Below are 12,774 nucleotides of genomic sequence, written 5' to 3' on the forward strand. Positions count from 1 at the left end.
CTGAGACCTCCAGAGTTGCTACATTGCAGGCCTTCTTCTTAGCACAGGATGGCTGGGATCATGGCCAACGTTGAGCTGCTTACTGGCCACCCCTCCGCCAATCACGGGTAACAGTCTTGTCCGGAGCCCCCGCCCCTAATGCCCCGCCTACTGGGCGTGGCCCTCTCACTCCCCGTCTGTATATTTACATATGTAACTGCGGAACGAACGCACAAAGGAGTCCAGCGTAGTGAATATAGCACGTGCTATGGAGTTCAACTGACTTAGCTTCAAATCCCAGCTCCACCCCTCATCTTTTGTACAACCCTAGGCAAGACACTGAACTCCTCCCTGTTCTGCTCCCTCCTTTGTAAAATGGAAATAGTGACACCACCCACCTCCGAGGGCTGCTCTGGGGGGTAAAACGAGATCAAGCACTTAGCACAGGGCCTGGCACACCTCGAGGGCTCCATAAAAGGAGGCCCCTGCTCATCTCTCCGGGGCCCCTGGAGAGCCCTGTCTTCTCAGCTTGGAGAACGACAGCCCGCGGCTGCCAGGTAGGGACGCTTAGCCAGTGAGCGGGGCCTCTGAGGAGGCCACTGGTGACTGAAGCTTCTGAGAAGGCATTACAGGCCATTGTTTTAATCAATACCGCATTATTTCCTCTGTGGTGTCTAACCCCATGTTTATTTTGTATAAATAGGGTTTTTCAATGATGCGAATGTGTTAGCTTAATGTAGCCGACGTTCAGCGTGTGCAGTCTGGTGGTTGCCCCTCAGGACCTCCCGGAAATTGAGATGATGTATCTGCCACAAAGCCGTCCTCACGAGCGAAATTTGAGAAATACCAGTCAGTGGCGATCAGGGCACCCGGTGCGTGACTACGGGCATGGGCTGGGTGCTCAAGTGAGGGAAATAAATAACCCCCACGGGCCCTGGGAACGCGGTCCAGCTCCTGGAGAGAGGGTGGTCCCAGCTGGTGGTCCAGAAGCAGGGTATTGGGGTTCCCATCTCTTTGCTGTCTAGATGTAGATTCTGTATAATAGCCCTATATGGTCTGGCCTACCCCTGTTTATGTTCTCCATCACTGCCCGTCCCCGGCACTTGTGAAGGCTCACCCTCTCTGATAGCTGTTCCTCATGCACCTGGATTCTTAGATGATCCCTTCTTCCTTCCCATTCCATGGCCCTCACGAAAATCCATTTTACACGCATTTCTGTGGCTCAGTGCCAGTCCCGTAAGCTTGGCCCAGCCTTGCTGTCCAGGCAAGCTGAGTAGAGCAAAGGTCGCTTTTCCAAGTTTTCCATGTGGGCTCACCTGTCCCCTAGTGCCAGGGTGCCCAGAATAATGGCTGTCAGCCCTACCAGCTCCTCTCCTTCTGTCTCGCTGGGCTGAACCTGGATGAGGGTGGTGCAGGCAGGTTCATGAAGACCTGGGAAGAGCTTCCCCACACTGACATCATTGAAGTGGCAGGTCAGATGCCACCACCACGCATGCCTCACAAGCAACAGGCCAGAACCCCAATAATGGCCCTTTAACTCAACAACATCAGCTATCAGACAGCTCTGAATTCATTTGTGTAGCTCTCTGGAATGCGCTGTAAAGGAATTAACCTTTACCAAGACAGTTTGTGGAATGTTATCAACAAGAGGTACTTTTATCCCCTGTTTTCTTAATAGTGTTTGGAAGCAGAGACCTGGATAGGAAAGTGCTGGATTTTCCACCTTCATATGCCAAATGGCAGCGAGGACTCCAGGGAGGCAGCCTGCAAGAAATGTGGGAACAAAGGGATCTGTGCAGCACTTCACGCCTGTCTGTTCAGCTGTCCATGTTGCCTGTCAAACTCTGGGGGTCCATCTAGCTAAAAGGTACTCCATAAATGTAAATGGCCGCCGTTATCAGTAAGCCCCGTCTGTGTGTCTTAAACCTTCTGCACAAAACGTGTTTGGGGTTAGGCTTTGGCTTCCCTTCACTGCCTGAGAGATATGAAGGAGGTGTTTTTCTTGGCAAATAAATATGATATCATAAGCCCTGGCAGGATTCCAACCTGAGTAATGGCTGTCTGCCTTCCTAATTCCCTCAGCAGCTTAGAACAGGAATATTATTCTTTACTTCCTCTCTTTAAAAAACAAACTCTCTATTGGAGAACATCACTCAGCCGCAGGATCCCTCCCCTGACGTGGCTGTATTTCCAAGACGGGATGTGAAGGATGAACTCAGATTAGAGTACACGTTTGGAAAAACACAGCAAGACGTTTGGCCCCTAAAAGGCACCTGAGGATCTTGAATTATAGAGGCCACTCTTCACGTGTCCTTGTTCATGAGGGACACGGAGCCAAAATCAATAAGAATCACATTGCCTAGTGCCACCATGTTCCAGGTCTAAATCATTATGGAGTAACTAGGTAACTAGGTAATCCAAGTGGGGCTGGATGATCACAGTCAAGTACAAAGTTGTCTTGCTGAGCAACCCCTCGGTTGAGCATGAGGAGAGGTGTGGGGGGTGGGGGACCACCTCAAAGTGTATAACTCCCCTCATGCTTTGCTTCTCATTCAGTCTTTATAACAACACTCTGAGACGGGTAAGCTTCATTTTATAAACCTGAAACTAAGGCTCAGAGGGATTGATTAGACAACCTGTTCAGAGTCACACCATCTACGCAGCGGATCTGAGACTGAACTCGGGTCTTTGGCTTCAGATCCAGTTTTTAGGATGTCCCATCAAGCCTCCTCACCTCTTCTGGGCCGTGAGGATTTCGGTGCTATCACTTGCCCATACTGAAATAGCTATTACAAGGTGGTGTATCCCATTACAAGTGATATGGAACCTAGGCCCTGGTTTCCCATCACTGGGCCACTGATCTGCTGGAGCTCACTGGGGCTACTTGGTTAGACCAGGAAAACACCTGGCTAGCTCACGGTGTAGTCTGGAAGCAGGTATGTGGCAAAGGCTCTGAAAGTGTTGGGAGAAGCACAAATCAGTGGGCGAATGCTCAGGGTTTTTGATTCATCCAATGAACAGTTATTGAGCACCTGCTATGGCTAGGTTGAGGGACACACCTGTAAACAAGACAGAGTCTGTGCCTTCAAGAAGCAGGGAGTTTAGTGAGAGACACGTCAGCAGACAATTATAATACAGTATGATGCATGCCCTAATGAGTCTAGGGTGTCTTGATGATGTGCAGGGTGAGTTGCTGACCACACATGGCACTTCTCCGGGAACGTTCACAAGGGACAGGACTTCGAAGCTGAAACCTGAGGGACAAATAGGAAGCCGGCTGATGAAGAAGGGGCTGCAGAGGATTCCAGGCTGAGGAGACAGCACGTGCAAATGCAGAGGTCAGAAGGAGCATGCTATGCTCGAGGGATGGTGTGCTCAGTCTGGGTTGGAGTGGAGTTGGAGAGGGAGTGGTGGGCAGCAGGCCAAGAGGTCAGCTGGGAGCAGGGTGCAGACCCCAAGTATGTGTCTTCTCCGTCAGGCATGAGTCCATGGAGCCACCATGTCTCCCAAACCACCGCCACTCCCTCACGCCAACCTGTAGCCTGGAGGGTCTTCATTTTGCCTTGGACTCCTCAGCCTTTAATTGTACGTGAAGGAGGAGCCAGAAATGCACCCAAACCAGAGTAGACAGCACCAATCCCTGAACCAAAAACCAAAACCAAAACCAAAAAAAAAAAAAAAAAGCCCAGGGGGGCAAAAAAAAAGCCAACCCCAAACCCCAACCCCTCCCTGCTGTGCTTTATCTAACTAAAGGACAGTAATCTGGGAGTTGTTCATTTAACATACTTCTGCCTTCTGAATGGCTTTTACTTTCCCCTAAATTGAAACTGTGGTACAATATATGTGAATGATTAGCCTGTGTAACACATTCCTGCAAATTTAGATTAGGCATGATTATGACTTAAGTAAAAGAGTTGAACACAATCCTCATCGCCGTCTATCTTTTCTCTCCTTGCTCATGTTCATGGGGTGACTGAATGCAAGGGATGAATGAATGAAGGAGAGCCAGGGTCTTGGTATGGAGAGGGGGCTGAAGTCCATTTTTGGAGGGTTTCAAGAAGGAGGGAGAAGCTGACCTGAGAATATGTGCAATCTGGGGCACAGGGAGAGAACACTGGCCCAGGAGGCACATCTGGGACAAGTCCAGGCTCTGCCATTTGCTAGCTGTATGACTTGAGGCAAGTTACTTATACTCTCTGCATCTTAGTTTTTCCACGAGCAAAATGGTCTTTATCATTCCTGGCTCATGGGATGGGTTTGGGTGGAATGTGATCAGGGATGTGAGAGCAACACTGCGTCATGGCCCAGAGTGCAGATGGGGAGCCAAAGTCCTGGCTAGGTTCCGGCTCTACCACTTCCTAGACTCTTACCACACTTACTAGAACTGTGTGACCTTGGCCTTCATTACTCATCCTCCCAGAGCCCCAATCTTGGGGCTTAGGTGTTGGCTTAGGTTACGATCCCAGGGTCCTGGGACAGAGCCCTTCACTGGGCTCCCGCGCAGTGGGGAGTCTGCTTGTCTCCCTCTCCCTCGGCTCCCTCTGCTCAGGCGTGCACTCTCTCTCTGAAATAAGTGGATGGATCTTTGAAAGGAAAAGAAAAAAAAAGTGACTTGCACATTGTTGGGCACCTGCAAGGGCTGCACTGGCTGGGAAGGGTGGGAACAGGAGCCCGGGGAAAGCTGGGGTCTCCTTCGCCGAAATAACAACCTGGAGTGGTTTGGTGGAACCTTGCTAGGGGGCCCTTGGCAGGGACGGGCAGGAGAGAAGCCTTCAGGGAAGGTTTCCCTTGGAGTCCAAGGCCCTGCCCTGGCCCGGGGCACTCCCAGGTCGGCTTACCCGGCTCCACCCACTCTCCTCCCCTAAGAGGCACTCTGTAGCATTCTGTACAACTAACTTCTTCTTTTTTTTTTTTTAAGATTTTTTAAAAATTAAAAAAAAAAGATTTTTTAAAAATTTATTTATTTGACAGGGAGAGAGAGAGCGCACACACAAGCAGGGGGAGCGGCAGGCAGAGGGAGAGGGAGAAGCAGACTCCCTGCTGAGCAGGGAACCCGGTGCAGGAATCAATCCCAGGACCTTGGGATCATGACCTGAGCAGACGCCCAACCGACTGAGCCCTCGAAACCCTCCAAAAATGGGCTGAGCCACCCAGGCGCCCCTAACTAGCTTCTGTATTATGTTTTTGTTTAGGGTCTTTCTCCCCCTAGTGCAGGGGCCTTTTTTTCCCCCCCGATAGACCTCAAGCACCTAGAACACAGCCTGGCAGTTAGTAGGCACTCCGGAAATACATGTCCAATGAATGGATTTATGAGCGAGGTTAGAGTTCTGTCTCGTGAGAACAGCTGAGGTGAGGTCGGGGAGACAGTGGGAGAACCGGGGAAAACCAAGGACATCTGTCACCCCAACAGGGAGCTCGCTGCAGGGAGAAAGAAATAACAGCAATTCGGTGCGTGGAACCCAGCACCCATTCTTCAAGGGAGCCACAAGCCCCCAGGATCTTCCCGGAACCCCCCGGGGCACCGGCAACTTGCTGCACAGCCCAGGTCTCTCCCAGGAACCCGAAAAAACGCCTTCCAATCAGAGCAATTATTGCAGCCCCGGGGCTGCTGCCTCTCTCCAGGGTCTGCCTCCTGCGGCTCTGGCCAGAGATGCTGTTTCTCTTCTGTTCCTCATGACAACAGGGACAACAAATAACCGGATGGCAGATGAAGGGCCCTCCAAACCCTCCACAACTGGAGGAGTCTGGGCTATCTCTGCGTCTGCAGGGAGGGGAGGAAAAGCAAGTCCCTGAAATGGGGGCACAGCCACCCTCTGAATCTTCTAGAACTTGGGCTGCGGCTGCTTCATCCATGACGATCGTCACTCTGGGCCAAGGAAGCAGGGCCATGGTGGCCAGCCATCCGCCGCCCCACCTGCGGGCAGGGCTGGCACCGGTTCTATTGCTGGTGGCTCATGATCCCTGGGAAACTGAAAAGCAGCATGGAGAGGCAGCTGACATTCGTTCAGGGTCTGGGGGTCTGGCCTTGCTCAGTGCTTTCCCCCACTTCCCGCCCTGGGAAGTAGCCACTGCTGTTTGCGAATGAAACAAACTCAGGGAAGTGCAGTCATGTGCGCTTGGGCACACGGCTCCCTTGGTGGCTGTGCGGGGGTAAGAACGCCTGTTTCTGAACCCAAAGCATGTCTCAGGCACCCTGGGGCCTGTGCGGTGCTGACACTCTCTATCGGGGGTGAGTGCGGCTCCTTCCCTCCCAGCCTCAGTTCCCGCTAGTACGCCAGTTACTGATGCTCGCGGGAATTGCCTTCATCCTGGCCTCACCTGCTAGCATCCTTGCCCCTGCCAGGTCTGGGCAGGGCCCGTCCTGGTGCCCGCGCTGCAGGCTGAGGGCCTGTTTCACTTACCACCCGAGATCCCCACTGTCTACTGTGTCTCATCCTGAGGAATGGGAGCTCACCCTCTGAATACCAACCAGGGCCCAACTGCAGCAGAGCATATCCTCCGGGTACCCAGATTAACACAAAGATGAATATGAATACAAATACCAGCTTAGCTGAGTCTCACATGTGAACCCAGGAGGCGGACTCTTGAGATCCCGTGTTCTTAAGCATTGTAACGTGCCACCTCTTCCTCATCTGGCACAGGTCTTTTCCTAAACCACCATGGTGTTCTTGGTTTTGTTAATATCCCTTTCCAAACAGACTTCTAGAACTGAATGCGAAACTCCAGATGTGGCCTGACTAAGCTAAGCTCAGGGGGCTGTCACCTCACTGTTTGGAACATCGTTTTGCAAAGAATGCAGCCGAAGATGGCACTGACTTTTTCTGGGGTCCCCAAGTCCCAGGGTTGGCAACTGTTAGGCTTTACAGCCAATCCTAAGGCTCCAGGTCTTCCAGAAATTAGCCACTGTGGGCAAACCCGTTTTTATCGCCCTCTTGTGTAGCCACGGGCTGAAGCCCACACCGCCCCCCTCCGCGCCTCGCAGGCTGAGTCTCCAATGGCTGCACTTGGCTCTGCTGTGGCATTCGGTGAAGGCTCCAGATGAAAGAGAACATGGTCTCCGGCAAGGAGGGGGCTGAATGGAGGAGAATCGGTCTGTGAAGGTCACTGCCACTGCTTGGTGAGTGATCTGTCCCCATTTCAGCCTCAGTGGGAAAGTGATGGAGGGTGTAATTAGGGCCTGAGCAGTGCCTGTGGGGGCTGCTGTCCCCGGCTCAAGGAGGCTAGGGACACGGACAGTAGTCTGTGTCCTCCTGGGTGCGGGGAGGAGCGCACCAGCCTGTCCAGGATGAGGCGGAGTAGTGTAGGAGAGGTGCTCTGACCTGGTAACTGTGAGTCCCAGACCATTCCTGGCAGTGTGAGGGTGGGAGTGGGGATGGGGAATAAGAAGAGGGATGAAGTGAGGCAGGAAATAGCCCTCGGGAAGCTGGGAAGGGAGCAAAGCTCTCTGTGTTCCCCTCTCATTTTCCCGCCTTTGTCTCTGCCTTGTTCCCTCACCCCACCTTGGGATCCAGGAGCTCAGACTTCCTAGGACCCTGCCTTGCTGGGCACCCCACCCAGGTCTTCCTACTTTCTCTTCCTCCTTCCCACACCACGATTTATCTGTCCTGTGGGTCTCATTTCACCCCCATTCCCTTGAGAACTGCCTCATTAGAAAGTGATCTAATGCACTAATGTGGTGTTAAGGTGTTAAAGTCGAACAATTGGCTTGGTGCTTGGAACCAGCCATAACCCAAGGGTATAAATACTTAAACAAAAGAAGCCCTTAACCTAAAGGCATAAATCCCTGGGTGAAACTTCACATGTTCTGGCAGGGAGGTAGTTTGGGTACGCAAACCCCAGGTGGTTCTGCCGTCCATGAAGGTGCTCCCACTGCTCCTCACAGTAATGCTTGTGTGGACCAGCTGGGTGGAGACTTCCCTTATGATGAGGAAATGGAAGCTCAGAGAGGTTTTGTGTCTTGCCCAAGGTCACACAGCTCACCATTCCTGGAGTCCAAGCAGCCCCAGGCCTCTTGCTGGGCCGCTCAGGGCCCTGACATTCTGGGGGCCTGCAAGTGCTCGGGCTGGGGGCTCCTTGCCATTGGATTCTTCATTAATGAGTCTCTGAGATAGAGCTAAGGGCTTGTTCACAGCCCCCAATGGGCCATGAAATAAAATTCCAGAACCTTCCGCTGGGCCCCTCGGATGGGGACTTAAGTGTGTTGGCTGCCTGTGATGTGTCAGGCTCTGTTGTAGGTATTTTTCTAATGGTTATTGTAAACCTCATTTCCTTTACATGGATGAGCGAAGTCCAAAGTCACACAGTTAGGAGGTGTGTTGGGGGTTAGTCAAGATTTGACAATTTCAACTGATTCCCAAGCTCAAGCTCTTTCTCCTACAGCATGTAGCCTCCCACAGAAGAGAGGGGTCTAGAGGAGGCAGTGTCCTTGAGGGGTCTGGTTCACTGGGGAGGACAGACCACATCGATAAAAAGGACCATGGCAAAGAAAACACAGTACCTCCTATAAGCCTCCTGCACAAGTGAGTGGCTGCAAATAGTCCTTCTGTTCGGGTCAGGGCCAAGAAAGCCAGGGGCATGGGCCCAGAAGAGCCACTTGGGGAGGCCTTGGGGAGGAAGTGAGTTTGGAACCAGTCCCAGGTTAGGCTGTGTGTGCTCTGGGAAGGGAAAGCTACTGTACGGAGCCGGTGAGGCCACAAGAGAAGGGGGCAGGAAGAAAGAGAATCTCAGCTCCCGGGGGAGAGGCCTGTTTCAGGGAAGCGGAGGGCAGGGAGGCCTGGGGCAAGTTGGGGCTGGGAGGGGCTAGAGGGGAGGAGGCACTGGGTAGGGCCCCTTTGGACAAAAAGCTTCGCAGCCAGAAGCCCAGGGAGCATACCCTTTCTGCAGACACGTGGCTTATCTGAATGGTTCTTTAATAGGAAAAAAACGCCCAGGCTTTGGAGAAACAAATGTGGCTTTGGCTTCCCATGGAGCGAAGACGCTGTTTTCTGCAGGTCATCCTTGTGTGGACGCAGACCACGGGCCAGGTGGCTCTTAGAGCAGTGCCCCGACAGCTCGCCCAGTAATTGACTGACTCTTTGGTCACCGCTTGCGCGCTCAGCCATTGTTAACTGGGAACTTGAAAATTACCTTTATTTAGCACTGTTATCGGGAGGCTGCAGGGGCGCCACATTTCCACGACACTAGCTCTCTCTGGCTGAGACAGCGGCAAGCAGGCTTGTCATCCGGTCCCCAGCCCCCAGCCGGTCCTCCCTGCTCACTGAGGGCACAGGGCAGCGTGCTAAGTGGACGGGGCAGGCAGGCCCGCACTGGCCAGCGTGCTGCATTCTCTCTGGGTTCGGGGTCGGTGATGGAACACACTCCTGGCCCCACTCCCCGCTGACTGATCAGCCGACTCGCTGGCCTGCTGCTGGCGGTTTCCTTGGGGCCACCCTGCCTGTATGTGCGGGATAATCTAGAACAGTGTCCTCATGGGGTGGTGTGCGCATAGTAGGGTGGCGTGCAGTTCCCTAAACTAGAGTGAATATGCATGTAACGTCTAAGGAAGGAGGATGTTCAGAGCCGTCAGAGCTTCCAGCAGATTCTCAAGAGGACTTGTAAGCCCCCTCCGCTTGCCCCCAAAGCTGGGAAGTCCGCCTTCTCCTACCACCTCTCTAGGAAGCTCTGCACGTTAACCCACTGATAGCTGCCATGGAACTCAGCGCATCAGGCAATGTGATCTGACAGTCCTCCCCCAAGGGGGGGCCCAGGCCAGGCTAGTGCTTTGCTCAGCGGGGCTCCCTGGATGGGTGGATGTTTGCCGACTGACTGACAAACCACAAGACGAGGTGGAGGCTACTTTGCATTGGCGGAGGCTCCTCCCCCCTCCTTTCTGCCTGAATGGAGAAGAGAAAGCAGATCATTTGGCTCCCTCCTTCCCACTCTCAAGACCTCACCCCCCCCACACTGGTCACGGGGCCTGTATAGTGCCGGTCTGCTGGAGGACGCGGGACTCATTTACCTGCAGACGGAGGAAGGCAGAGGCGTGGGTCGGGAAGGATGGAGGACCTGGTAGAAATCCAGGAGGGCCTTGAAGGGCAGGGCTTGGTTTGGGGGCGGGGTGGGGAGCAACTCCTTTCTTCCCAGGCAGGGTGGCTAACCACTGCTGGATCCACCAGGCCAGTCATTTAACACTCTGAGCCTCAGAGGCCTGATGAGCGGGACCTTCAAGGGTACAAAGACACAGCAGTAGAAACTCTAAGACCTCTGCCAACTCTAAAATTCTCTGATTTCTAATGCACACTCCTGGCCAATTCCCTTCTCTGTCTGGCCATGGGTCCTATTCAAGAACACAGAGAAAGGCACTATCCTACAGATATACAAAATTCCGAGGACACAGAGAAGGAACTTGTGTTTAGGAGTCGCTTGGTGTTTTCTGCAAGCCTCCTGTCATGCATTTCTCAGTCCTCGGTGCCAGTGGTACTTCCTGGCGAAAGCCACTTTGCAGCTGTCCGGACCTTGGGCCCACCGGGGTCTTCCTGGTTGTCGTGAACACAGCCCCCTTCCCAAGCCGGCACTGACCGTGGACGCAGAGCTCCCCTCAGCGACGGGTGGCATCGTTTCCCTGTAGCTGGGGTGGGGGTGGGGATGGGGATGGTGACAAGGTCCTTGGGCTGACAGCTGGCTGGAGAGCACTCAGGATCTACTTCATCAACCTCTTCTTCTCTTTCAGAGGCTCTTAACCCACTTGAGCAGAGAGGAGGGGCCCAGAAGGGGTGAACGCCCACTTTGGGCAGACAAAGGAACTGGAGTCAGGTACCTCTCCAGATGGCTCCAGGGACCCGAAGTGGGGAGCGCGAAACTCTTCACAGCTAACCTCTGCACCTTGAGCCCTGCTTTCCTCTTTTGAGAAGGGGTACTAAAAGCCACCACTGATAAAGAACAGAAACAACCCTCCGGTCTGGTCTTCCGGATGAGTTTGACGACCTCTGGTGATGGGAGCCAGGAGAGAGAGGCAGAGCCTGCGTGTAGCGCCCAAGACCCAGAAGACATGTACCAATGACGAGGATCTTTAAAACAGGAGGAAGGAGCAGGATGGGGTCATTACGTGGGTCCCGGTCCCTCCACTGAGTCACTCAGAGGGAAGCTAGGTCATAGGAGAAATTCCCTTGCTCTAGACTGGCCGTCACCAGGAACCCATGTGGTCCCCATTCTCTTCCTTGGAGGGCCTTCCCTGCACAGATGCCTCGGTCTCCCCAATGGGCTCCTCCACTCTCCGCAGAGCTCCTGAGCTTTCATGGCCGGGCCCCTGTCTTGCATCGGTGGTCCCGGGGCCTGGGCCAGCACCTGCCCAGCGCTCTGCGGCTCCACAGCGCCGGGACACCACAGGGCAGTGCCAACAGCCTGCTTGCTGCAAGCTGACAAGCCTGAGTTCACTTTGGTGCCGAGGACTCGACAGGATCGTCTGAATTAAGTGGCCAAGTTTAGTTTTTAATTAAGCCCCCGTGGTCTTTTAAAAAGGTCACTGATGACACCATCTTCTTTAAGGCCAATATGAAAAGACATTCAAAGTCAAAGTTCTGAGATGGGAGCCTTGTAACTTGAAATGTCACAGGAAGAAATCTGGAAATGGGGCAACAGGAAGCTGGTAGAAAGGATGGCCCTGTCACATTGCTCTGCCATCAGCTTCACAGTTTCCATTTGGAGCTCCAAACTATTTTGGTCTCAAAGGGCAAGTGGCCCCACTCTGCTGTCTCAAGGACCTCCCCCCGTGACTGGTTTCAGGGTTCTTTGTTTGCCACACCAGTGAAAAATGGGACCCTTGTGTTCCCCGACATGGAATAAAAGTTGGTACCAGTGGGGCAGAATGTGGCCACTTGTTTCTGATCTCTGGGGTATTAACACAAGTATGTAACTGGCTGCGCTTCCAGTGCCCCGAGTCCTGCATGCACCATTTTTTTTTTAATATAACGTGACCAACACTGTATCCTTGGGAAACACTGTTGTGTCTAGAATGGAGCACAACAGCCACTGAATTCCCCTTCAACATCCCATCATGATCCTACAATAAAAGCAAAGACCCATGGCTGGTCTGTGAAGCCCCAAGAGAAGTACACTCAGTGCGTATTCAAGCTGAGCAGGCAGAACCTGCCAGAGACGCGATTTGGGCCGGCCGGTAGCAAACGGCACTCAAGATGGAGCAGACACAATAATGTCTTCCTGGGGCCCTTGGCCACCGATGCTTGGGCAGCAGGGCCCCCTGGATGCTGGATAATTCAGGGTGGCCAGTGACTCAGTGTTAGGCCAGGGCACAGGGTAGTGGACAACTACTGTCCATGCTTACCATAGGCAGTCTAGAGAGTGGGAAGACTTTGGGGGTTTAAATTCAGGAAATTTGAGTCTTGTGTCAAAAAGTACTGTTTGCCTACGTAATACACATTCTCCCATTTATTTACCATCAGAATCCTTATATTGTGGGAATGTAACTAAGCTAACAAAATATAAATTCCTAGTGTCCCTTGAAAAGCGAAAGGTAGCTACTGAGATACAACCAGAAACCACTGGGTGGGCTTCTTTAAAGATGGTAGGTTCCCCTGGGAGGGTGCACTGCTGTCGCTCTTTCCTCTTCTTCCTGCCTGAAAAGTGGAGCTGATGCCTTGGGGGCTTCGGCAGCCCTTTTATGACCTGTGGTACTGCCCGAGCATGGAAGCCAGTGTTCAGGATGGGCTGCCTGCCTACCTCTAGTCTTCGTGTTATGCGAGAGAAAGAGTTAACTAACCCCTTGCTTGTTTACACCGCTGGTACTCTGGATGTCTGCTG

General features: G+C 53.0%; 1 protein-coding gene and 1 long non-coding RNA gene across 5 annotated transcripts in view; one reads left to right on the forward strand and one right to left on the reverse strand.

The window, feature by feature from the left end:
• KIRREL3 (kirre like nephrin family adhesion molecule 3) overlaps nucleotides 1-12,774 on the reverse strand; it is a 541,225-nt gene that overhangs the window by 144,549 nt on the left and 383,902 nt on the right. The window lies entirely within an intron of this gene.
• LOC141374587 (uncharacterized) lies at nucleotides 211-11,015 on the forward strand. Its single transcript, XR_012381600.1, has 4 exons — nucleotides 211-536; nucleotides 683-851; nucleotides 1,658-1,846; nucleotides 10,688-11,015. It is a non-coding gene; the product is annotated as an uncharacterized lncRNA (long non-coding RNA).

This window comes from Callorhinus ursinus, unplaced genomic scaffold (genome assembly GCF_003265705.2).
Source record: "Callorhinus ursinus isolate GAN/ISIS: 27379988/994484 unplaced genomic scaffold, GSC_fseal_2.0 scaffold19, whole genome shotgun sequence".
Classification (NCBI taxonomy): Eukaryota; Metazoa; Chordata; class Mammalia; order Carnivora; family Otariidae; genus Callorhinus; species Callorhinus ursinus.